Source organism: Heterodontus francisci, chromosome 25, assembly GCF_036365525.1.
Source record: "Heterodontus francisci isolate sHetFra1 chromosome 25, sHetFra1.hap1, whole genome shotgun sequence".
Classification (NCBI taxonomy): Eukaryota; Metazoa; Chordata; class Chondrichthyes; order Heterodontiformes; family Heterodontidae; genus Heterodontus; species Heterodontus francisci.
The window spans coordinates 38,426,935-38,452,131 of NC_090395.1; the positions used below are offsets into that span (position 1 = coordinate 38,426,935).

At 41.5% G+C, this 25,197-nt stretch overlaps 1 protein-coding gene and 1 long non-coding RNA gene across 2 annotated transcripts in view; one reads left to right on the forward strand and one right to left on the reverse strand.

Annotated features, from left to right (window-relative positions):
- Positions 1-25,197, forward strand: part of ppfia4 (PTPRF interacting protein alpha 4) — a 907,198-nt gene that overhangs the window by 475,399 nt on the left and 406,602 nt on the right. The gene's annotated exons all lie outside the window — the stretch shown is intronic.
- Positions 14,263-16,082, reverse strand: LOC137383838 (uncharacterized). Its single transcript, XR_010977476.1, has 3 exons — positions 15,865-16,082; positions 15,177-15,346; positions 14,263-15,074 (listed from the first exon to the last, which is right to left on the reverse strand). It is a non-coding gene; the product is annotated as an uncharacterized lncRNA (long non-coding RNA).

Sequence of the window (25,197 nt, forward strand, 5' to 3'; positions counted from 1 at the left end):
TTGTGTCATCTGCAAATTTGGAGATATTACATTTAGTTCCCTCATCTAAATCATTAATATATATTGTGAATAGCTGGGATCCTAGCACCGATCCCTGCGGTACCCCACTAGTCACTGCCTGCCATTTGGAAAAATACCCGTTCATTACTGCTCTTTGTTTCCTGTCTGCCAACCAATTTTCTATCCATCGCAATACACTACCCCCAATCCCATACGCTTTAATTTTACACGCTAATCTCTTATGTGGAACTTTGTCGAAAGCCTTCTGAAAGTCCAAATAAACCACATCCACTGGCTCCCCCTCATCAACTGTACTAGTTACATCCTTGAAGAATTTTAGTAGATTTGTCAAGCATGATTTCCATTTCGTAAATCCATGCTGACTCTGTCTGATTCTACCATTGTTCTCCAAGTGCTCTCCTATAAAATCTTTTATAATGGACTCTAGAATTTTCCACACTACCGATGTCAGGCTGACTGGTCTATAATTCCCTGTTTTCTCTCTACCTCCCTTTTTAAATAGTGGGGTTACATTAGCTACCCTCCAATCTGTAGGAACTGTTCCACTATTCTTTGTTTCCGTCGCTTAGCCAATTTTGTATCCATGTTGCTACGGTCCCTTTTATTCCACGAACTACAAGTTTGCTCGCAAGTCTGTTGTGTGGCACTTTATCAAACACCTTTTGAAAGTCCATGTCCACCACATCAACAGCATTGCCCTCATCAACCTTCTCTGTTACTTCTTCAAAAAGACCCCAGCAAGTTAATTAAACATGATTTTCCCTTAAGAAATCCATGCTGGCTTTCCTTAATTAACTCTCATTTGTTCATGTGACTGTTGATTTTGTCCCGAATTATTTTTTCTAGACGTTTTCCCACCACCGAAGTTAAACTGACTGGCCTATGGTTGCTGGGCTTATCTTCACACCCATTTTTGAACAAGAGTGTAATGTTTGCAATTCTCCAGATCTCCGGCACCACCCCCGAGTCTCAGAAAGACTGAAAAATTATGGCTAGTGCCTCTGCGATTTCCACCCTCACTTCCCATAGTATTCTTGGATGCATCTCATCTAGTCCTGGTGTTTTATCCAGTTTAAGGACAGACAGCCTATCTAATACTTTCAATTTTAAACTCCTCTTGTGTCTGACTTACCTCCTCTTTCAACATTGCCTGGGTTGCATCATCTTCCTCATTAAAGACAGATGCAAAGTATTCATTTAATACCTCAACTATGCCCTCTGCCTTCTGGATGACATCCCAGAAGGTTATGCCATAACAAGATCTGGAAGGGTTGTCAAACCACCGAAACGACATGTGGACTGCTAAGATTCTGCACTCAAAAATTTCACAATTCCTATCTTTATACTTGTAAATTTTATAATCTCTATCCCTGTATAACTAATTTTGATATTATCCAATTTTATGTGTTTTTACTTGTGGCGTACGAGACTCATCTTTGGAAAGAAAGAGGATGTTGTCTAATCACTTTAAGAGTGATGTCCCTTTAAGAACTTAGTATGCTAATGAACTAAGCACCAGGATGTAGTCATGTGACTAGAAGCCATGGTCACTCTGCACTGAAACACCCTGGACAAATGTTCTGTATATAATTTTCTTTGTATTGTATGTACTCGTTTAGCTGTTAATAAATCTTCTAGAGGTCTTCAAGGAACTGGAATCCATGTACCTCATTGTGTTGCTTAAGATAACACAAAGAAACACATGACAGGGATGAAAACAAAATCTGGCCCAATATATTCAAGCAGTGATACAGTATTTTGATCTAATATTTGAAAATTACTATGAGCAACCTGAATGTAATGGTTCGATGAATGATGAGCAAATAGTTATCACAAGGCGAGGTGAAAAACTGTAATCTCTCTTTTCCCCCTTGCCTGTCACTCAGTTGTCACATTGTGCAGAACTTATGCAGTGGACACAACGAATGTGCTTGATGTCATTAATTATGATGACAGCTGATCTGGATGACTTAACAGGTATAATTGGCCACACTGTATGTTTGCTCACTTGTTAGAGATGCTTCAACTTAAGTGGGTTGTATAGCTGGTTAAGATCTTTAAAAGAATGCTCATTTGTGACCATTTGCACCCTATATTTAACACATACAACAGGCCAGACATGGCTTGCTTTTTATGAGCAAGATTAGAGAGAGTTCTGTATCTGAGCATTTTGTGTTCATTGTGATGACTGGAATCTGTTCAGGGGATGGGGCTGCCAATTGCGTGCTCGGTGCCTGTTTGGTTTGAGCCTGTCCAAATGGCATATTTTTTCCTTCTTCTACAAACAGCAAAATTGTTTGACATGCAGTATCTGCTTTTCATGCAGCCCCTAAGCAAAGTAACAGCAGAGAACCCCATAAATGGAAAAGATGCCATTTTCTCTGTGAAAAATAAATACTAGAAATTGAGTCAAAACTTATGTAGATACATCTCTGTGAGAATGAAGAAAGCCATGTCATCCATGAAATTCAGGGGAAGAGAAGCAACTTTGTTTTCCCTTTGCACAGTACATGAGATTTAGAAAATTAATTGTGAAGAAATTAATTATGTTTTAGGGGTGGAGTGGGAGGGAGAGAGAAGAAATACTGATGGGAAAAGAGAAATGATAAAATGATCCATGGAAAACCAGTACAAATACATCTTCTGCAATGGTTCAGTTGCTGAATGCGCGTTTTGATGCAGTGCTGAGCTGTATAGACCAGTCAATTATAGATTTGATCCCTTGTCTGTGCTGGGTTAGCTGACTTCAGCCAAGGAGGAGGTTTGGGGTATTCTCATTATTTGAGGCATTCCCAAGCTCAGAGGTAAATTTTTGCTTCTGGTCTTTATCCAGTGACCCCCCCACCCATTGGATGGTGCAGTGGTTAGCACTGCAGCCTCACAGCTCCAGCGACCTGGGTTCGGTTCTGGGTACTGCCTGAGCAGAGTTTGCAAGTTCTCCCTGTGACCGCGTGGGTTTCCGCCGGGTGCTCCGCTTTCCTCCCACAGCCAAAGACTTGCAGATTGATAGGTAAATTGGCCATTGTAAATTGACCCTAGTGTAGGTAGGTGGTAGGAGAATTGAGGGAAGATGGGGATGTGGTAGGGAATATGGGATTAATGTAAGATCAGTATAAATGGGTGGTTGATGGTTGGCACAGACTCAGTGGGCCGAAGGGCCTGTTTCAGTGCTGTATCTCTCTATCTCTCTGTATTAGGCAAAGGCAACATTGTTTTTCTCTGCCACTTTCAGAGTTGAATATCCCGCTGACAACTCTGCTTAGACATGAAGAGTAGCTACTTGAGAGTGGTACTGTCAGCATGTCAGCTGTGGCATTTGGTAGCACTCCACCTCTGAGTCAGAAGGTTGTAGGTCCAAGTCCCATTCGAGGACTTGAGCACAAAAATTAAGGCTGACGCTCCAGTGTAGCACTGAGGGAGTGCTGCAAGGTCAGATGTATCTTCTCTTGGATGAGACATTAAACCAAGGCCCCATCTGCTCTCTCAGGTAAAATATTCCATGGCACTATTTTGAAGAAGAGCAAGGGGAGTTAACCCAAGTGTCCCGGCCAATATTTATCCCACAATCAACATCACTAAAACAGATTATCTGGTCATTATCACATTGCTGTTTGTGGGACCTTGCTGTGTGCAGTTTGGCTGATGTGTTTCCTATATTACAGCAGTGACTACACTTCAAAAGTACTTCATTGGCTGGAAAGCACTTTGGGATGTCCTGAAGCCATGAAAGACATTCTATAAATGCAAGTCTGTCTTTCTTTTACTGAATGGTTGTTGGGTAAACCTGGTGTTTTTTATGTCCATGTGAAATAACAATTAATTCATTCAGTTTATGTATGAATTGTCTGTTTTTTTATCTCACCTTGGTTGAAAAATGACCATTTAATAAAGTTTTCTTTCATGTCTCCTTTTTCCAAAGTGTCTCCTTTTATCCCCTCTTCCTCCCCAACCATTCAATGCTCATTGATGCAATGCCTAACATAATGTATGTTCCTGCAGTTTACTGAGGATAAAGATTACTGCAATACAATTGTACTTATTCTCCAATTTGTCCAGATATTACATTTCCCTGGATAAAGTTTATTGCTTATAGCTCCAAAAATGAGGACTGAAATCCCTTGGATGCAGTCCTGGTAGCTATGCTGAAATTGTGCGAGACAGTGCTCTCCAGCACCGACACTGCCATAGCAGGTGGGTAACCATTAGCATAGGGCAGGTGGGCACAGAAGGTGCACCTGTGATGCCTACCTGCCTCGTGTTTGTGAAGACTTCGGCATTAGGGCTCCTTAGCACCAAGGCTCCTTAGACAGCATCTTCCAAACGCGCGACCTCTACCAACTAGAAGGTCAAGGGCAGCAAATACATGGGAACACCACCACCTGCAAGTTCCCTTCCAAGTCACACACCATCCTGACTTGGAACTATATCGCCGTTCCTTCACTGTCGCTGGGTCAAAATCCTGGAACTCCCTTCCTAACAGCACCTACCTCAAATGGACTGCAGCGGTTCAAGAAGGCAGCTCACCACCACCTTCTCAAGGGCAATTAGGGAAGGGCAATAAATGCTGGCCTGGCCAGTGACGCCTACATCCCAAAAATGAATTTTAAAAAAATTAGTGTACCCTTGGGATGGGGTAGGCGGGGGAGAGGGGTGTTGGTTGCCCAGCAATCATCTGATCTGCCCCCTGAACAAGCAGGGGAGAGAAGCTCAGATTTTTTTTTCCAAAATGGCAGCTTGAACCTTTGGGAGTCTAGACCACTTGCCTGACATGAATCCCTCAAGTTGGGCCCACATATTCCCTTGTGTAGTGTACTAAGTTTCGTGTATTTAACGCAATGGTCAGCATTAAAATGCCAGCTCTCGAATGAGCCTGAGGAATAGAAATACTTGACTTAAAGGAAATCCTACACCTCCCTTCTTGGTAGTTGTTTGATTTGTGAGGGTTGGACAAAAGTTCCGCCCCTTGCAAGGCACTAAAGGAACTCCAGTAAATGGCAGAGGTCTGATGCAACTGGGTCTCCACCATTTTTCTGATGGTTATACTGCTACTTCTGAAGTTATGGTGAAAGACTAAAAGAATTAAAAGAAGTAAATGCCCATGAGATACAGGGGAATGTGGCGACTTGGATCCAAAATTGGCTCAGTAACAGGAAACAAAGGGTAATGGTCGACAGATGTTTTTGCAAATGGAAGGTGGTTTCAGGAGCGTTCAACCAGGCTCAGTGTTGGGTCCCTTGCTGTTTGTGGTATATATTAATGATTTGGATTTAAATGTGGGAGGCATGATTGGGAAATTTGCAGATGACACAAAAATTAGCAGTGTAGTTGGTAGTGAAGAGGATATCTGTAGACTCCAGAATGATATCAAAGCTTTGGGTGAGTGGGCGGAAAAGTGGCAAATGGAATTCAATCCAGAGAAGTGTGAGGTAATGCATTTGCGGAGGGAAAACACAGCAAGGGAATACACAATAAATGGGAGGATATTGAGAGGGGTAGAGGAAGTGAGAGACCTTGGAGTGCATGTCCACAGGTCCCTGAAGGTGGCAGGACAGGTAGATAAACTGGTGAAGAAACCATATGGTATGTTTTCCTTTATTGGCTGAGGTATAGATTATAAAAGTAGGTATGTAATGCTGGAACTGTGTAAAACGCTGGGTAGGCCACACCTGGAGTATTGCGTACAGTTCTGGTCACCACATTACAAGAAGGATATAATTCCTCTGGAGAGAGTACAGGGTAGATTTACAAGAATGTTGCCAGGGCTTGAAAATTGCAGCTATGAGGAAAGATTGGATAGAGAAACATAGAAAAATATGAGTAGGAGTAGGCCATTCGGCCCTTCGAGCCTGCTCCGCCATTCAATATGATCATTGCTGATCATCCAAACTCATTACCCTGTTCCCGCTTTTTCCCCATTTCCCTTCATCCCTTTAGCCCTAAGAACTATATCTAACTCTTTCTTGAATGTATTTAATGATTTGGCCTCAACTGCTTTCCGTGGTAGAGAATTCCACAGGTTCATCACTCTCTGGGTGAAGAAATCCCTCCTCATCTCAGTCCTAAATGGCCTTGATAGAGTAGACAAGAAGGACCTGTTTCCCCTAGTGGACAGGTCAATTACCAGGGGGCACAGATTTAAGGTGATTGGTAGAAGGATTAGAGGGGACATGAGGGAAATCTTTTTCACCCAGAGGATAGTAGGTGTCTGTAATTCACTGCCCGGATCGGTGGTGGAGGCAGAAACCCTCAACTTGTTTAAAAGATATCTGAAGTGCTGTAACCCGCAAGGCTACGGACCAGGTGCTGGAAGGTGGGATTAGATTGGGCAGCTAGTTTTTTTCAGCCGGTGTGGACATGATGGGCTGAATGGCCTCCTTTCTGTGCCATAACTTTTCTATGTTTCTAATTACCATGGAATTTCAAGGCCATCATATTGAAACTGGCCTTCACAAGATGAACAATTTCAAAGCAAAACTTTTATTGAGCAATAAATAACACAGGAGTTCACACACCAAGTACAAGGCAAATGAAATAAAAACAGAACATGCTGGAACTACTTAGCTGGTCAGGCATCATATGTGAAGAAAGAAACTGAGTTAATCTTTCAGATTAATGACCTTGCATCATAGTTTCAGTTGCAGATGAGCTATAGTAGGGATGGACTCGTGTGATGTTACAGAGGTAGAAGTAGGCGGTCTTAGTGCAGATATGTGGTTGGAAGCTCAACTCGGGGACAAATACGGCACCAAGGTTACAAACAGTCTGGTTCAGCCTCAGATGGATGCCAGGGAGAGGATGGAGTTTGTGGTGAGTTCCAAGGACAATGGCTTCAGTCCTCCCAATATTTAGTTGGAAGAAATTTCTGTTCATCCGATACTTGTGTTGGACAAGCGGTCTGACAATTTAGACAGTGGAGGGGTCATGTTAAGTGGAGCTTGGGTGTTGTCAGGAAAAAATGGAATCTGACATTGTGGTTTTGGATGATGCTGCTGAGGAGCAACATGCAGAATTTTTTAATATTATATGGGATGTGAGCATCGCTGGCAAGGTCAGCATTTGTTGCCCATTCCTAATTACCCTTGAGAAGGTGGTGGTGAGCCGCCTTCTTGAACTGCCACAGTCCATCTGCTGTAGGTGCTGTTAAGGGGGGGAATTCCAGGTTTTTGACCCAGCGACAGTGAAGGAGCAGCAATATGTTTCCAAGTCAGGGTGATGTGTGATTTGGAGGGTAGCTTGAGGTGGTGGTGTTCCCATGTGTCTGCTGCCCTCGTCCTTCTAGGTGATAGAGATTGCGGGTTTAGAAGGTGTAAGGTTTAGGTTGGGAGTCACAGATTACCCAAAATAGGTGGTTGAGAACTCATGTAATTTTAAAGTAGTTTATTAAGTAACAGTTCAAATATGATGCATAAGCTCAGTAGACAGAAGAAGTATATGACCCATGACAGATGACTTTGCAGTCAATCTCTGCAGCTGGAAAGGCAATTGCCATCGTCGTCTTTCCTGCTTTTGGTCTGGCATTCAGGTATACAGAGATTGGTCACTAGGATTGTTTCAGAAGCAGTCCATTCCAGGGATGTCGAGAATTATTTTATTTATTTATTTTATTTAGAGATACAGCACTGAAACAGGCCCTTCGGCCCACCGAGTCTGTGCCGACCATCAACCTCCCATTTATACTAATTCTACACTAATCCCATATTCCTACCACATCCCCACCTGTCCCTATATTCCCCTACCACCTACCTATACTAGGGGCAATTTATAATGGCCAATTTACCTATCAACCTGCAAGTCTTTTGGTGGTGGGAGGAAACCGGAGTACCCGGCGAAAACCCACGCAGACACAGGGAGAACTTGCAAACTCCACACAGGCAGTACCCAGAATTGAACACGGGTCGCTGGAGCTGTGAGGCTGCGGTGCTAACCACTGCGCCACTGCGCCGCCCATAATATTTCGAGCTCATATTTGTAGCAGGCTTTCCAGGAGAAATATGGCATCAAGGTTTTTCTGCCAGCGCACACTTGAATCGCAGGATTTTTCTTTTCAGCTCCTCAGGAGCTATATGTCACCAGGGATTTTTTTTTCAACACTGGATCTTGACAGGATTTCTTCAAAAAAGTAGAGAAGGAGGTGAGTTGGGTGTTTTTTTTTCTCCTTGGCAGGAAATCACCAACTGTCTTCAAACAGTTCACACCATAACTAAAACTAAAACTGAAAACAATGTTCAAACCCCAAACAGTGGGTCGACCTCCATAAACCTTGACATGTGACTTCTGTTATGAGCAAGACGGGAGGAGTGCACTGTTTATTCTAGTCCCACTTCACCACAGATCACCACATATTATTTTAGATTTTTCCACTGATCAATGCGGTTAATCATATACTCGATTTTTCCCAGAATAGAACACAGTAACCAGGTTTCTTTAATGAACAACAAAATTATCAGTTTATTATAAAACAAGTCTTAACTAGTAATGAAGTAAAACATAAACATACAGATCGAAATTTCAAAGTTCCTTTTTTTTTACCTTAGTCCCTTCACACTCACACACACACACACACATATACACTGGTTAATTGGAAAAAAAAGAGATTTTTATAAATTCAGAGCTCTGTTACAGACAAAAAATACTTTCTCGTTATTGAAGAAAACAGAAAATGAGACATGTTTTTCCAAAACTGGCATACATTCTAACTTCTGAATACACGTAGATGGGTCACTGAGATCTTTTAGAACAGTTCTTTTCAAGCAGCGTTGAAAAGTAATTTAGCAGTCTTTCTTCAAGACAGGAAATGAGATGAATTGACACAGTGGACCTCTCAGGGTCCTTCAGAGATGCTGGAAAGTGAGCTGGGTAGTGGTCATCTCTCCTTTTTACACTTCTTCAGCAGATTTGACTTCATCAGCCACTCACTCCAGAAGGTAAAACACACACTGACCCACAACCAAAAAGGCTTGTGAGTTTTCTGCTAATCCAGGTGTGCTCTGCTGCTACTGGGCTTGTCCAATCAAGAGACACTTGTCAATTCTCTGCTCCTGTTACCTGGGTTTCTGTTCTATCTGTAATTTTAGTCATGTGACAACCAGTAACATTGTTGCCAATCCAGTTCCTTCAGTGCTCCCTTGATTTCTCTCTTTTTTAAAAAAAAAACTAGTCCAGCATTTATTCAGTTTAACTATAAATTTCTTTCAAAAATATTTTTAACAAGAACAGAATCACTTTCATTACACCTCCACCCTCGGAGGAATGAAACGCCATTTTTAAATGTGTTTCATTACATAGCGTAGGGAAAATAGAAAACACATTTTCACACTCATATTCATTCCCTTTTCTTGTAGTCAATACAATTCTACTGTGTATCCTCTGTTCATTGAAATAACTTGAACAAAGTTAGATGTTTGATAAAGCATTTGCAATAATTTTATTTTTACCCGTCATGTGGATAATCTTTAAGTGATAAGGTTGTAACAGTAAACTCCTTCAGAACAGCCTGGCATTCTCTTTTTAAAATTTTTCCACAAAGACTAGGGGGGTTAGGATCAGTATATACCAGTGTGTCTCTGTAGTCGTGGTGGACATAGTCTTCAAAACGCTTAAGAGCTAATAATAAACCTAGGATTCCTTTTTCCACTGTTGAACATCTTTTTTGGTGTCAATTTAGTATTTTGAAAAGTATCCCACTGGTCTTTGTATTCATCATCTTGTAACAGGACTGCACCGACCCCCAGGTCTCTAGCATCAATCACTACTTTGTTATGACCAGTTAAGAAAGGTGTCTAGGGGTCTTTTACTGTCTTCACCTGGTCTTATTGTAACAGGGTTTAATTTTAAACACACTGTGTTTTGAGCCTCCCCTTTGTGAATCCTTGTTCACAGCTTTCCAATTATAAGGCAAAGAAATGAGCATAATATGGATTTCTTTAGGTTTAAAGAACAAACGTGAAATTTATTAAACCTTAAACTTAAACTCTAATACGGTTAACACCTGCAAATATACGACACGCCCAAGCTAGCAGGCACATGCGATACACACATGCAAATAGGGACAGAAAAGAGCAGAAGAAAAATAAAATGGAGAGGTTTGAGGCAGTTTCTAAAGGGGGTTTCTTGTTACTGTTTCTGTGTTTCCAGCTCGCCGTAGAGCCCTTAATTGTAGACAGCTCTTACTTTTCGTTGGGACCCAGTATTCTCCTTAAACCTTGTTCACTGTAGGAGACTTTTCTCTCGTGGGGTTCATATGTCTTCAATAGTTTCCAAAGCTGGTGAGAGTGAGATGCGAGAAGACAGGAGAGAGGTGTTCTCAGTCCAGGAGAAAAACAGCTTTCTGATTTCAAATTCCCTGTTGGAAGCTCAAATTCAAAAAACTCCAACGGTCAGTCAGTCATGTGACCAAACCGGCCCGACCACGTCTGTTTGTATATTCGGCCATCTTAGTAGTTAACCTGGAATGCTTCAAAGTCTGATAATCAAAAGTCCATTGTGGATTAAATTGGAGCAGGGACGAGCTCCTTTATCCTTTGAAGTGCTTGTCTGTTGATAAGCTACTGTCTCTCTCCAGCCAAAGTCTCCAATTGTTTTTTAAAGCAAGTTCTCGCTTCACCATCAGCAGTTTAAAATCAATGTTCATGTGACTAAATTAATTTTCCTCATTCTTGGCAGGTGGGGACTTGCCTGACAACCTTGAAGGGCTTAGTGAAATTTGGAGCAATCAACACTAGTTCATTAGTTAAAATAGCCTTCAGCTTTTCAAAAGATGCCTGGCACTCCCCTGACTGCACTACCTTGGTTTTCTTTTTCTGTAGCAAATCTGTTGGTGGAGCAGCTACCGTGCTGAAATTTGGTACAAACTTCTGGTAGAAACTACACATCCCCAAAAACCTCATAATTTCTTGCTTAGTCTTAGGGCTAGGGAACTGCGCCAAGGCTTGTACTTTTGCTCTGAGTCTTTCAACGCACCATTAACATACCATTTGCCTTTGCTCCATGACCTTCTGGTCAGTTATTCTCTGTGACCCTGTCCTATCAACATCTTTACTTTTGTTATCTCTTGCCCCACCCCCACTTTATTTGCTTACAACCTATTACATTTCTAACCTTTGCCAGCGTCACTGACCTGAAATGTTAACTCTGCTTCTCTCTCCACAGATGCTGCAGACCTGCTGAGTATTTCCAGCATTTCTTGTTTTTATTCCAGATTTCCAGCATCTGCAGTATTTTGCTTTTATATTATTGCACTTTTGCTGTTCTTGGCAACACTTGTCCTTGCCCTACTATATGCCTGAGGTAGGTCACTCTCACTTTTGCAAATTCACTTTTGGCAAGGTTTATTACTAAATCAGCCAATTATAATTTTTTGAACAGAGTTTCTAGTTGCTCCAAGTGGTCTTTCCAAGTGTCACGATAGACCAGCACATCATCAAGGTAAACTACACAGTTAGGAATACTGGCTACTAATTGCGTCATTAGTCTCTGAAATGTTGCTGGGACATTTTTTAGCCCGAATGGCATCACGCGGCAATGGCAAAGACAGGCTGGTGTGAGAAAAGCCGATATTTCTTTAGCTCAGGGTGATAAAGGAACTTGCCAGTATCCCTTTAACACATCTATTTTTGTAAGAAACATGGCAATGCCCACTCTATCAATACAGTCTTCCAAGCAAGCGATTGGTTAGGATTCTGCCTTTGTTACTGCATTAACTTTCCTGTAGTCTATGTAAAGTCTGGTTGAACTGTCAGGTTTAGGCACAAATGCAACTGGTGAACTCCAGCTGCTTTGACTGGGTTCTATTCAGTGGTTCTCCAGCATGTATTGGATTTCTGCTTTTACCTGGGGCTGCTTCTCTGGAGTTAAGAGTTAAGAATGCTATTTTATAGGAATGGATTCCCCTATATCCACATCATGTGTGGCTAAGGTTGTACATCCTGGCTTATCCCTACAGACTCTTTTAAATGCTGTGAGTAGCCTTGTTAATTCTTCTTGTTGGTTTGCATCTAAATATGAAAGCATAGTGTCCAATCTCCCTCGCAATTCAGTATTAGCAAACCAGATAGTAGGAGGTTCAATTTGAGAATTGTATATACCTCCCTCTGACTCATCCTCACTATCTGTTTTATCCGTACTGTCCCTATGACCTGACATACCTGTACTTGCTTATCCTCCTCCCAGCGATGATAATATTTCATTATGTTGATATGACACAGCCAGTTCTTTTTTTGGTGATCTAGGGTGTCAATCAAATAATTTGCCCACTTTATTGAACTCTGGATCACTGGATCAGCTTGCTGAGCCGTGATCAGAGAAGACTTATTAAATATTTCCTTTGGTTTATCCAAATCCCCAAAGAAAGTTTCAGATAGCCGAATAGCTGTCATGGTGCCAATTTTACCTCCGACAGTGGAATTTGTTTAGCCATTGCTCGGGTTACTACACATGAAGGAAAAATTTCTGGAACCTTTTCCTGTAATTGTTCTGTCTCTTTAACTTCATTTGTTTTTTCTGTCACGACTGGTGAAGCTACTACATGGTCAAACCAGCTAGTCACATGACTAAGCTGCTGGGCAACCTGAGGTTTTGAATTTGTACAAACAGTTTGGGCATAGTATCTGTTTGCTCCTGGACTGAGAAGACCTCGCTCCTGTCTGCTCCCTTCTCTTTCTCACAAACCTCTGAATCCACTGAAGACACATGAACCCTGAGAGAGAAAAGTCTCCTACAGCAAACAAGGTTTAAGAAGAATACTGGGCCCCAATGAAAAGCAAGATCAAACTACAATCAAGGACTCTACAGTGAGCTCAAAGAACCATAACAACAACTCTTCAGATATTGCCTCAGGCATTTCCACTTTATTTTTCTTCTGCTGTGTTCTGACTCTATTTGCATGTGTGTATCACGTATGCATGCGAGCGTGGGGCGTGTCGTGTATCCGTAGGTGTTAACTAAATTAGATTTCAAGTTTAATAAACTTCAATTTTTCTTCTTTAAACCTAAGAAAGCCTGTTTGTGCTTGTTTTTTTGCCCAACAATTGGAAAGCGATGAACAAGGATTCATTAAGTAGAAGCTAAGAACAGTGTGTTTAAAATTAAACCCTGTTATGGTAAGACCAGGTGAAGGCTGAGAGGGACCCCTAGACACCTTTCTGATCTAGTCGTAACAATAAGCTTCAGGAGCTAACTCGTATGCAGTGAGACTAGCCTTTTTTGCCATCTCATAATCTGCAGAAGCCTCCTCAGAAAGCATGGCATAAACTTCATGAGCTTTGCCCATCAACCTGCTTTGCAATGTCCAGCTATTCTTTGGCCACTTCATCTGTTTTTCCAAAAGAAATTAAAATTGCCTCTACGTCCCTTTCTTCAAATTTTGGTGGGGGGCGGGGGTGGTGCTTGCATAAATGCAAGCAGCTCTCCACTGTGTCCTGAGCTGGAGACAGATCTTTCCTCACCAGAACTTTCACTGGAGTCAAGACCACTCTTTTGACTTAGTTCCAACTTTCTAATCTCAACTTCCCTGCCTTCTCTCTCTCTTTCTCTTTGCAATTCTAGTTCAAGTGCTTTTAAATTAATTTTTCCTCAAGCTCAAGTTTTCTCAATTCTTCTTCCTGCTCAAGCTGCTTCATCTGTAACTGAATTTTAGCTAATTTAACTGCACTACTCTCTGGCTTACTTTCTTCTACCAGTTTCAAATGATGTGCTATTACTTCAATTATGTCTGCTTTCTTAGCTCCTGGTTTTAATTCTAACACCAACAGTTCTGCCAAATCCTTTAGTTTAACCTTGGTTAAGTGTCTCAAATCTCTCAGAGATACATCTTCCTTCCCCAGAAAAATCGCATCAACACTTCAAGACATTCCTATGGTGTAAACTTTACTCTATTGCACAAGAAACCTGTTTCTTTTTTTTTCTTTTTCAATTATTATTACCCCACTTACAAATGTACGTCATTGGCATTGGGTTTATCGAGAGCCCCCAATTAATATTGTTACTGCCGAGGTGGGAGGAGTTCACTGTTCATTCTAATTCCGCTCATCCACAGGTCACAACATATTATTTTAAATTTTGCCACTTATCGATACGGTAAATCATATACTCTATTTTTCCCAGAATAGAACACACTAGCCAGGTTTCTTTAATGAACAACAAAATTATCAGTTTATTATAAAACAAGTCTTAACTAGTAATGAACTAAAACATAAACATACAGAACAAAATTTTAAAGATCCTTTTTTTTAACCTTAGTCCCTTCAGACACACACACATATCCTGTTAACTGAAAAAAATGAAAAGGGATTTTTGTAAATTCAGAGCTGTGTTATAGACAAAAAAAAAACTTGGGCAGATTACTTGCTAATTTTTGAAGAAAACAGCAAATGAGATATGTTGTTCCTAAACTGGCATACAGCCTAACTGCTGAATACACATAGGTCACTGAGATCGCTTAGAACAGTTCTTTTCAGGTGGCATTGAAAAGTAATTTAGCAAGCTTTCTTCAAAGACAGGAAATGAGATGAATTGATACAGTGGATTTCTCAGGGTCCTTCAGAGGTACTGGAAAGTGAGCTGGGTTGTGACCTTCTCTCCTTTTTACACTTCTTCAGCAGACTTGACTTTATCAGCCCCTCACTCCAGAGGTTAAACATACAATGACCCAACAATCAAAAAGCTTATGAGTTTTATGCCCATCCCAGGTGTGCTTAGCTGCCACTGGGCTTGTCCAATCAAGGGATGCTTGTAACTTCTCTGCCCTCTGTTACTAGGGTTTCTGTTCTATCTTTAACTTGAGTCATGTGACAACCAGTAACATTGTTGCCAATGCTTTTCCTTCAGTGCACTCTTGATGGCTCTCTTTTGTAAAAAAAAACTAGTCCAAAACTTATTCAGTTTAACTATAAATTTCTTTAAAAACTATTTTCAACAAAAACAGAATCAGTTTCATAACACTTCTCTGTAACCGTTTTCTTTCCAGCTCACCAAGGGTTCTGCTGTTTTCTGAGCACAAATCACGGGTGGCCTCCAGAACAGGTGGCTTTCAAACAACATCTGATCCTGTCGGTGAACTTGGTAAAAAAAAACACATCCATGGAATCTTTTCAGTTTGAACATAAGTCCTCAAAATAAATATTTTTAAAAATGGAAGCTCATTCGTAACAGTGTGTTACCTGATATCAGCCTTTCCATCCATTTCGCTAAATTCTGTGCTGTTTGCTGCCCCTGCTGCTCCTGCTTTGAGATCTTATTGTTTCCCTTTGCTCTGTCCTGACCCCCACAATTCATAGACTTGACTATTCACTTTCTTCCCAAGGTTCTTTATCAAAAATACAGTGAATTGCTTCAGTGAAAAAATAGAACTCTGATTTAATCTCAATTTTTGCTCTTGGGTAAGTGCATAATTTAAATACATACGAGCACCTAATTAAATAGCACAATAAAAGTAAATATACTTGAAATCAATGCAAGAAATCACGAAGTGAATACAAAGATAAACTGAGGACAGCAAGTTGAATGTTAGAAGAGAAAAGACATTGCAAAAATGCACTGATGCATGGAACAACAAAATGCAAATAAGTAGGAGATAAGTTTATTTTTAACCTATTTAAATTATGTTTAATAGCTGCTGGGAAATTGCCTAGTTAATATTTAAGGTTACGAGCATACTTTTGCACTGTGGCAGCACACATTTAAAAAAAAATGTATTTTCAGTTTTTCTACATGGTTACAGCAGATTTTTGAATTTAATTGGTCTAATATGGCTAATAACTCTGTAGTCTTTCATGTTATAATTATATTTTAAAATAAGATCAAAGCCTAATCAAATGGAACATGATTCCTATATTCTGCTTTGCTTACCTGCAGTCAGGGAGATGCCAGCTGTCGAAAGAAAGTAAAGCACTAAAATAAGAACAGTTCAATGCTGTTATCTTCCACGCAAATTTAGTGATTTCAAAATTTCAATTACTTCAAAGCTGAAAAAATGAAATGGCCAAAGCAGGAATAGCAATTGGTTTGTGTTGTAGCCATCATATTTTACTGATATGCATTGCATTTCTGTGCTCCACTAACATAATGCACTTTACAAGGAATTGGGCTCATGACATGCATGATTCATATATAATTGTGGGGCACTGATTTAAAAAAAAAAATCCCTTTTTTGACGCATAATACATCTTAGATCAGCTGACCTCATTGGAAAAGTACAAAGTAAATGTTTAATCCCTAATCCATGGTACTCACGTTTGAATGTGTGTAGAGCAAGCTCCCCCTCCACAAATGCTCTGTTGTGAAATTATGATCCAGCTGCTTTCATCTGTGAAGCATATGATGAGCTGATTTATACCCATCTCCTGATGTTGAAACTAGTTGTGAGAAGCAGATGAAATATGAATACCACTTTATCTATATGTATGTGGCATTTCATGCCATTCAATTTTTTATGGTCTTAGTGTATCATGCAGCATTCACCGGTGTCCACTGTCACTTGCTCACCACTTCTGTTTTCTCCTTCCCTCAGAAGCTGCCTTGTTTCTGCCCACAGAATTGCTGTGCATTGCAAATCCTGTCCTAGTCATTCAAAGCAACCATCAAGTTTCTTGTCTTATATATAATCCACAGAATTTAATTGAGAAGGGCATCTTCAATGAAGGGGTAATGTAGCCAGGTGCAGAGACTGGAGTGAGGTTGTGAGATACTGTGCATTTGGGAACAAAATGCAAAACTGAAGCATTTGGGTGCCAACCTGAGGATTGTACTGAATTTCATTGTGTCTCTACACATGTCTCCTGCACGTTGAGTGGATTGGTCCTCCAAATTTGGTTTGGGGGAAATACCAGGCAGGCTCATTGACTGACTCCAGTTACACGATGTATTCACCATGAAGTTTTGCAACATAATTTGCCAAAACTGCCCAGTGTTCCAAGACCTCTCTCAACATTTCCCTGAATATAGCAAGATGTCAGTCACACTTTATTTTATAAAATACAGAATAAAACAGGATAAAAATAAATCTAAAAAAGTCTATTGCAAAATACCAAAATACATTTAACTTAAGGAATGGCAGTGTCATCGATTATAATGAGTGACTGGAGCCATTCTGATTTGAAAACTTCGGTCATAAAGTTCTCACAATCATGGCTTATACAAGACCTAAATTAAAATTTAAACTGGCTATTCAGAGCAACTTGGTTGTACATTAATAAAAGATTGCACATTTCTGTTGTCACAAGATTATAGCCAAGGGAGAAATCAGAGTCAATGAGAGCTGGATTGTACATCAGACTGATTAGTATGTATTCTGTAGCAATAGACATGGGATGTAGACTGTCGACTGCAGGCTAAGAGAAACTCGAGTCTTTTCAGTTTCACATCATAATTTTTAAGAGTGTTTTAGTCATAACTCGATAGTCTTGGTGTGCTTAATTTTGTCTTAATATTTGGGTTAATATTTGGGTTAAAATGTGACCAATAAAAAGGTGGTTAATATGAAAGCGTAGACACGAATTTTTGCCTGCTTTAAATAAATGCATTTCTTTATCATTAATGGTTTACCATCTTGATAAGGTTTTGAGATTTATTGGATAATAACTACAGATATTCAGAACCGTGGATATTTCTTTTTAATGTCTCATGTTTCATCTGCCCCAGAAGATAGATGGTACATAAAATCGCCCATTCAGGAAGGAAATTTTGCTGGTCCAGTAGGAGCAGTCATGCCAGTGGTGTACCACGGATTGTACTGGGACCCTTGCTGTTTGTAGTGTACATTAATGATATAGACGTCAATATAGGAGGTATGATCAGTAAGTTCGCAGATGACACGAAAATTGGTGGTGTAGTAAATAGTGAGGAGGAAAGCCTTAGATTACAGGACGATATAGCTGGGCTGGTAAGATGGGTGGAGCAGTGGTAAATGGAATTTAATCCTGAGAAGAGTGAGGTGATGTATTTTGGGAGGACTAACAAGGCAAGGGAATATACAATGGATGGTAGGACCCTAGGAAGTACAGAGGGTCAGAGGGACGTTGGTATACTTGTCCATAGATCACTGAAGGCAGCAGCACAAGTAGAGAAGGCAGTTAGGAAGACATATGGGATACATGCCTTTATTAGTCGAGGCATAGAATATAAGAGCAGGGAGGTTATGATGGAACTATATAAAATGCTAGTTAGGCCACAGCTGGAGTACTATGTACAGTTCTCGGCACCACACTATAGGAAGGATGTGATTGAACTGGAGAGGGTGCAGAGGAGATTCACCAGGATGTTGCCTGGGCTGGAGCATTTCAACTATGAAGAAAGACTGAAAAGGCTAGGGTTGTTTTCCTTAGAGCAGAGAAGGCTGAGGGAGGACATGATTGAGGTATACAAAATTATGAGGGGTATTGATAGGTTAGATAGGAAGAGACATTTTCCCTTAGCTGAGGGGTCAATAACCAGGGGGCATAGATTTAAGGTAAGGAGCAGGAGGTTTTGAGATTTGAAGAACAATTTTTTCACTCAGAGGGTGGTTGGAATCTGGAATGCACTGCCTGAAGAGGTGGTAGAGGCAGCAACCCTCACAACATTTAAGACGTATTTAGATGAGCACTTGAAAGCCATAGCATACAAGGCTATGGGCCAAGTCCTGGAAAATGGGATTAGAATAGTTAGGTGCTTGATGACCGGCACAGACATGATAGGCCAAAGGGCCTGTTTCTGTGCTGTATAACTCTATGACTCTATACCTGCTTCTGTGTTCAAAATAGGAATTTTAGCAGTGCTTGTAATCAGTGTGTGCACTAGAGTTGTTTACTGCTAGCTTTGCTGTTGATGAATATATCGAATGCAGGAGGAAGTAATGGCTGATTTAAAAGGACAGGTGGTATCGTCTGTACATACTTGCTAAAGGCAAGGAATCACAAAGAATTCCCTGAGACAGAGGTACTTGTTAGCCCCTGATTGCATTCTGACCACATCTCAATATTCAATTACAATAGGAAATATGATTTATTTTGAAAATGCATTAGTAACTAATAAAGCAAAAAATTCCTCTAATAGAATGCTGGGTGGTATTACTGACAGCTCACTTAAACTGTCAAAATTTCATATTTTTTTGTATATTTGACACCAATTAATTTGTTAGCAGCCATGTTTTCATGATAGCTGCATTAAAATACTGTAGATACTCCAAGTGATTGGAGGGGCGGCGCAGTGGTTAGCACCGCAGCCTCACAGCTCTAGTGACCTGGGTTCGGTTCTGGGTACTGCCTGTGTGGAGTTTGCATGTTCTCTCTGTGACTGTGTGGGTTTCCTCCGGGTGCTCTGGTTTCCACCCACATGCTTGTGGGTTGATAAGTAAATTGGCCATTGTAAATTGCCCCTAGTGTAGGTAGGTGGTAGGAGAATTGAGGGAAGATGGGGATAGGAGAGGGAAATGGGATTCATGTAGGAGTAGTATAAATGGGTGGTTGATGGTTGGCGTGGACTCGGTGGGCTGAAGGGCCTGTTTTGGTGCTGTATCTCTCTATGACTCTATGATTATATGAATTTTCTTTCCCTGCCAGTACAACCTTTATTTATGTATTCTATGTTGTGAGGAATGAGCACTTTGAAAGGACTTATGGTATTGTATAAGCTCTTAGGGCCCAGATTTTGCAGTTATAATGACAATGAAACTGTCGGCATTCAGTGTCAGCACTCCACTGAAACTGACAGTAATGTCTGGAGTCTGCACGAAAATTCAGAAGTTGTTGTCAGTGATTCCACGCTCCTCCAGAGGGTTTGCTGTTGAAGTCTGCCAGTGTGATCCCCAAGCTGTAATGAGTTCTTTTATGTTGTCTGATGCAACATAAATGAGATGCGTGGAGTCCAGTTGGTTGAAGACTTCAAACACATTTATTTACCGCTAGACTATTATATACAGTACAGAACTAACTATTTACAGAACTTTACTCTGGGTGTTACATAGCAGAGTGACTCTGGCTCCGAGTCACATGACTACGTCCTGGCACTTAGCTCATTAGCACACTAAGATCATAAAGGGACATCACTCTTAAAGGCAATCATACAACATCCCCTTTCTTTCCAAATCCAGTCTTGTACGCTAAAAGTAAAAACACATAAAATTAGATAGCATCAAAATTAGTTATACAGGATATAGACTATAACATTTACAGGTATAAGGATAGGAATTGTGAAATTTACAAGTATAGAGGCTCAAAAGTCCATATATCGTCTCAGTGATTTGACAACTCTTGCTCAGGGGGTTTGCGTCTCATCTGTTGCTGTTCTTTCTGAAGTTTCTCCCTCTCTGCATTCAGTTGCTGTTGCTCTGCCTTCAGCCTGCTAATATACTCTGCTGCTTTTCTCAGGCTGACCGCTTTTGAGGTCTTGTCATTCTTAGAGAATTCCGGCACTTCATCTTGAAGAACTAACAGACAATGCTTCAACTTATTCCTCCTCTGCCTCCTCAGGACATTGTGTGTCCATCGCCTCTTCTCATCCTGTGCGTTTGAAGGCCGGGGCTCAAGGTCGAGGACTTGTTGGGGGAGGAGTACTTAGCTGCATGGAGGTACCTGCCTGTTCTGGCTCGTTGTGCTGCTGGCGGTTCTCTAGAGAGCAAAAGTGTAGGCGTGGCATAGTTGTGCTGCTGCTGGGTTTCCAGACTGCACCGTTTGCTCATGACCAGAGTCTGCGAGCAGGTTCTGGTCCTCGAGGATTTCCCCTTGGGCTATGCTCTTGTGGATAGTTATGATGTTGCGATCCTTACTTGCTGATAGTCCTGCCACTGCTGGTCCGCACGTGTCACTAGGTAGAACATTTGTGGTTTCCTTGCCAACTTGCCATAGCTGCATTACATTGTCACTGTTCCACTGCAGGGGATGGGTGACCCATTGTATGCAGATAACTTGGTAGTTGTCGGTAGTATCATTGATTTCCAATGGCTCCGGCGTATATCTTTGAGGATTCGGACTGGTAAGATATTTGCACTAGTGCCGGTGTTAATCTTAGGCTTGAGTGTATGTTTGCCACCTTTCTTTGAGCACATGATGTTAATAATGGTAAAAGCTTCCAGTTGTTTGACTTCATCGACATGATGTGTCAGGTTCACAATGTGGAGTGCCTGTTCGTCTTCTGTCTGAGGATTGCTACTCTCTGAGTCTTGTCTCAGGTTTGTTTCGCAGTGGACTTTGTGTATCGGCTTGTGTTTATGCTGTTTCCTTGTTGCTGCGCCTGTCATCTGTTTGCTTGTTTCCTACTGTGACTTCTGGATGCGTCTTTGGAGCCAGATTTCTTGTATAGACGGACCCAGTGTCCTTTTGCACTAGTCTTGCACATGTCTCGAAATGCAGGACAACTTCGCCGTGAGTAGGACCAACCACACTTACCACACAGCTTACTTGGTCTTTTCGACCTGGTTATCGTGCCGATACTATTGGCTGCACCTGGTGCTTGCAGCTGCTGTGGTCCATCTACAATGGTTTTGTGTTTCCTGCCATCTTCCAGCGGTGTGTCGACACTGTGACCTTTCATTCTCCCCAGGAGGTCTTTCTGAAACACTTCAATGGGTGTTGATACAATCACTAACTCCATTGTTCGGTCTAACAGCTCAGCTTCTGTTGCCCTTACTACAGTATCTGCTAATGAACTGGTCTATTGATTCCTGTGGCTGTTGCCTGCAGGCCATAATTCCAGGCAGTGAATTCTAAAATTCACTCGTAATTGGAGCTGATCTTCTAGCACTGTCCACATTTTTGCGGGATTTTTCTAGTCCTCGTCAGATAGTTCAGAGGTATTGATTCTGTGTAGACCCTCATTTCCAACTGCTATTAGTATTTTTACTGCCTGTTTTTCGCGTTCTACAATTACTTGGTCTGTGAAGCATAACTGCATTCTCAGCTTGAAAATTTGGACCTCAGAAATGATATCCAAGGCCTTCTAGTTCATGCTGGGAAATTTGGTATCCATATTTCTGCTGTTCTTCTGCTTTAAAACTTGCTTTAAGACTTGTGCTATGACTCTGCACTGTTTCTCCTTTAAGAGACTCTCTTATTTATACTAACTGATTTGATTGACATGAACAGGTGTTTGCTAGTGCTGTGTGTTTATCCTGATTCCAGCACTTAAGCCTGTTTTGTTTATACAGTTGCTCACTAGCTGTTAGAATTTGTTTATGTTCTTTACGCTCAAGTGGTTTTAATGGCTTTTTTTTACCGTGGCTTCCTGAATGAAGGCTCTTATTTGCATTGGAGTGGTTTAATGAAGTTTTTTAAACTTTGACTGTGTGGATGAAGGCTCTGCAGTGATCTAGGTTTTCCCGCATTTTTTTCTAACGGCTCCTGTAATGGCGCTGATCTCTATCAGCTTGGGAAAGGAGTTGGGTCTTCCTCGTTTTTTTTCTACACTGAGCTTTTGAAAAAAAAAAGATCTTTTGAAGGACTTCAAAGCTTTTATTTTAAAGCATTATCCCTTGCCCATCGGCACAGTGACTCATCCGATTTACTTGCAGCCTGTCATTCTGTGCTCTGTCTTCTACAGCTTGAGGTAAGTTCTTTTCTCACTGTTTGAGCCAGTATTTCTTTTTGAACTTCCTCTCTAGTTGCTGTAGGAAGATCACTTTCAAAGATGTTTTACCTGTGGTCTTCAAACCTAGACTTCGTCTTCTCATCACAGCTGCCATCATGTAATGAGTCCTTTTATGTTGTCTGATGAAACATAAATGAGATGTGTGGAGTCCAGTTGGTTGAAGATCTCAAACACGTTTATTTACAGCTAGACTATTATATACAGTACAGAGCTAACTATTTACAGAACCTTACTCTGGGTGTTACAGTAGCAGGTGACTATGTCCTGGCACCTAGCTCATTAGAAGACTAAGATCTTGAAGGGATATCACTCTTAAAGGCAATCATACAACATAAGCAATCATTGAATTGATGAAAACTTCCATTTTAATGCTATTAGTCTCGCAGTAAGAACGCTTGGAAAAGTTGCACTTTGTTGAATGAGGTGTAACTGGGTTTTTAACCGGGTACTGAGTTCATAATTACTGCTAAACACTCTCATTGGCCCTGGAAAGCTAATTTTATATTTATGAAATTTCAAATTCTTTATGATAAATCCACATATTTAAATTAAAACTTTTAAAAATTTGTTTATAATATTTTAGTTTCTATCTTAATCCAATTGTGTTTGTTTATTTCGTTATCTGAAAATTTCAATTTAAAGTGAAAAAAATCAGTGCTTTTAACTTCCTGGTTTGCTGTTGATGAGAATACTTCAATGTGATTGGTTGCTTACCCTGCTTGTTGACATCACTGCTGCTGGATGCCTGCCGATCCCCTAGACTTGCGCCAGATTCAAACTGCCATTGGGAAATGGGAAATCACTAGATCTTTGTGCACAGCTTTCTTCGAGGTCGCATTTGCAGACGTCTTTAAAGCGGAGACATGGACGGCCGGTGGGTCTGATACCAGTGGCGAGTTCGCTGTATATTGTGTGCTTGGGGATCCTGCCATCTTCCATGCGGCTCACATGGCCAAGCCATCTCAAGCGCTGCTGACTCAGTAGTGTGTATCAGCTGGGGATATTGGCTGCCTCGAGGACTTCTGTGTTGGAAATACGGTCCTGCCACCTGATGCCAAGGATGCTCCGGAGGCAGCGAAGATGGAATGAATTGAGACGTCGCTCTTGGCTGACATAGTTTGTCCAGGCCTCGCTGCCATAGAGCAAGGTACTGAGGACACAGGCTTGATACACTCAGACTTTTGTGTTCCGTGTCAGTGCGCCATTTTCCCACACTCTCTTGACCAGTCTGGACATAGCAGTGGAAGCCTTTCCCATGAACTTGTTGATTTTAGCATCGAGAGGCAGGTTACTGGTGGATAGTTGTGCCTAGGTAGGTGAACTCTTGAACCACTTCCAGAGCGTGGTTGCTGATATTGATGGATGGAGCATTTCTGACGTCCTGTCCCATGATGTTCGTTTTCTTGAGGCTGATGGTTAGGCCAAATTCGTTGCAGGCAGCCGCAAACCTGTCGATGAGTCTCTGCAGACACTCTTCAGTGTGAGATGTTAAAGCAGCATCGTCAGCAAAGAGGAGTTCCTTGATGAGGACTTTCCGTACTTTGGTCTTCGCTCTTAGACGGGCAAGGTTGAACAACCTGCCCCCTGATCTTGTGTGAAGGAAAATTCCTTCTTCTGAAGACTTGAACGCATGTGAGAGCAGCAGGGAGAAGAAAATCCCAAACAGTGTGGGTGCGAGAACACAGCCCTGTTTCACGCCACTCAGGATTGGAAAGGGGTCTGATGAGGAGCCACCATGTTGAATTGTGCCTTTCATATTGTCATGGAATGAGGTGATGATACTCAGTAGCTTTGGTGAACATCCGATCTTTTCTAGTAGTCTGAAGAGGCAACGTCTGCTGACGAGGTCAAAGGCTTTGGTGAGATCAATGAAAGCAACATAGAGGGGCATCTGTTGTTCGCGGAATTTCTCCTGTATCTGACGATGGGAGAACAGCATGTCAATGGTCAATCTCTCTGCACGAAAGCCACACTGTGCCTCAGGGTAGACGCGCTCGGCCAGCTTCTGGAGCCTGTTTAAAGCGACTTGAGCAAAGACTTTCCCCACTATGCTGAGCAGGGAGATTCCATGGTAGTTGTTGCAGTCACCGCAGTCACCTTTGTTTTTATAGAGGGTGATGATATTGGCATCGTGCATGTCCTGAGGTACTGCTCCCTCGTCCCAGCACAGGCAAAGCAGTTCATGGAGTGCTGAGAGTATAGCAGGCTTGGCACTCTTGATGATTTCAGGGATAATGCCGTCCTTCCCAGGGGCTTTTCCGCTGGCTAGCGAATCAGTGGCATCACTGAGTTCCGATTTTGTTGGCTGTACGTCCAGCTCATCCATGACTGGTAGAGGCTGGGCTGCATTGAGGGCGGTCTCAGTGACAACATTCTCCCTGGAGTACAGTTCTAGGTAGTGCTCAACCCAGCCGTCCATTTGCTTGCGTTGGTCAGTGACTGTGTCCCCTGATTTAGATTTGAGGGGGGGCAATCTTCTTGATGGTTGGCCCAAAAGCTCTCTTAATGCCATCATACATTCCTCTGATGTTTCCATTGTCGGAGGCCAGCTGAATATGACTGCATAAGTGTTGCCAATAGTCATTTGCGCAGCGCCTGGCTGTTCTATGTGCAGTGCTTCTG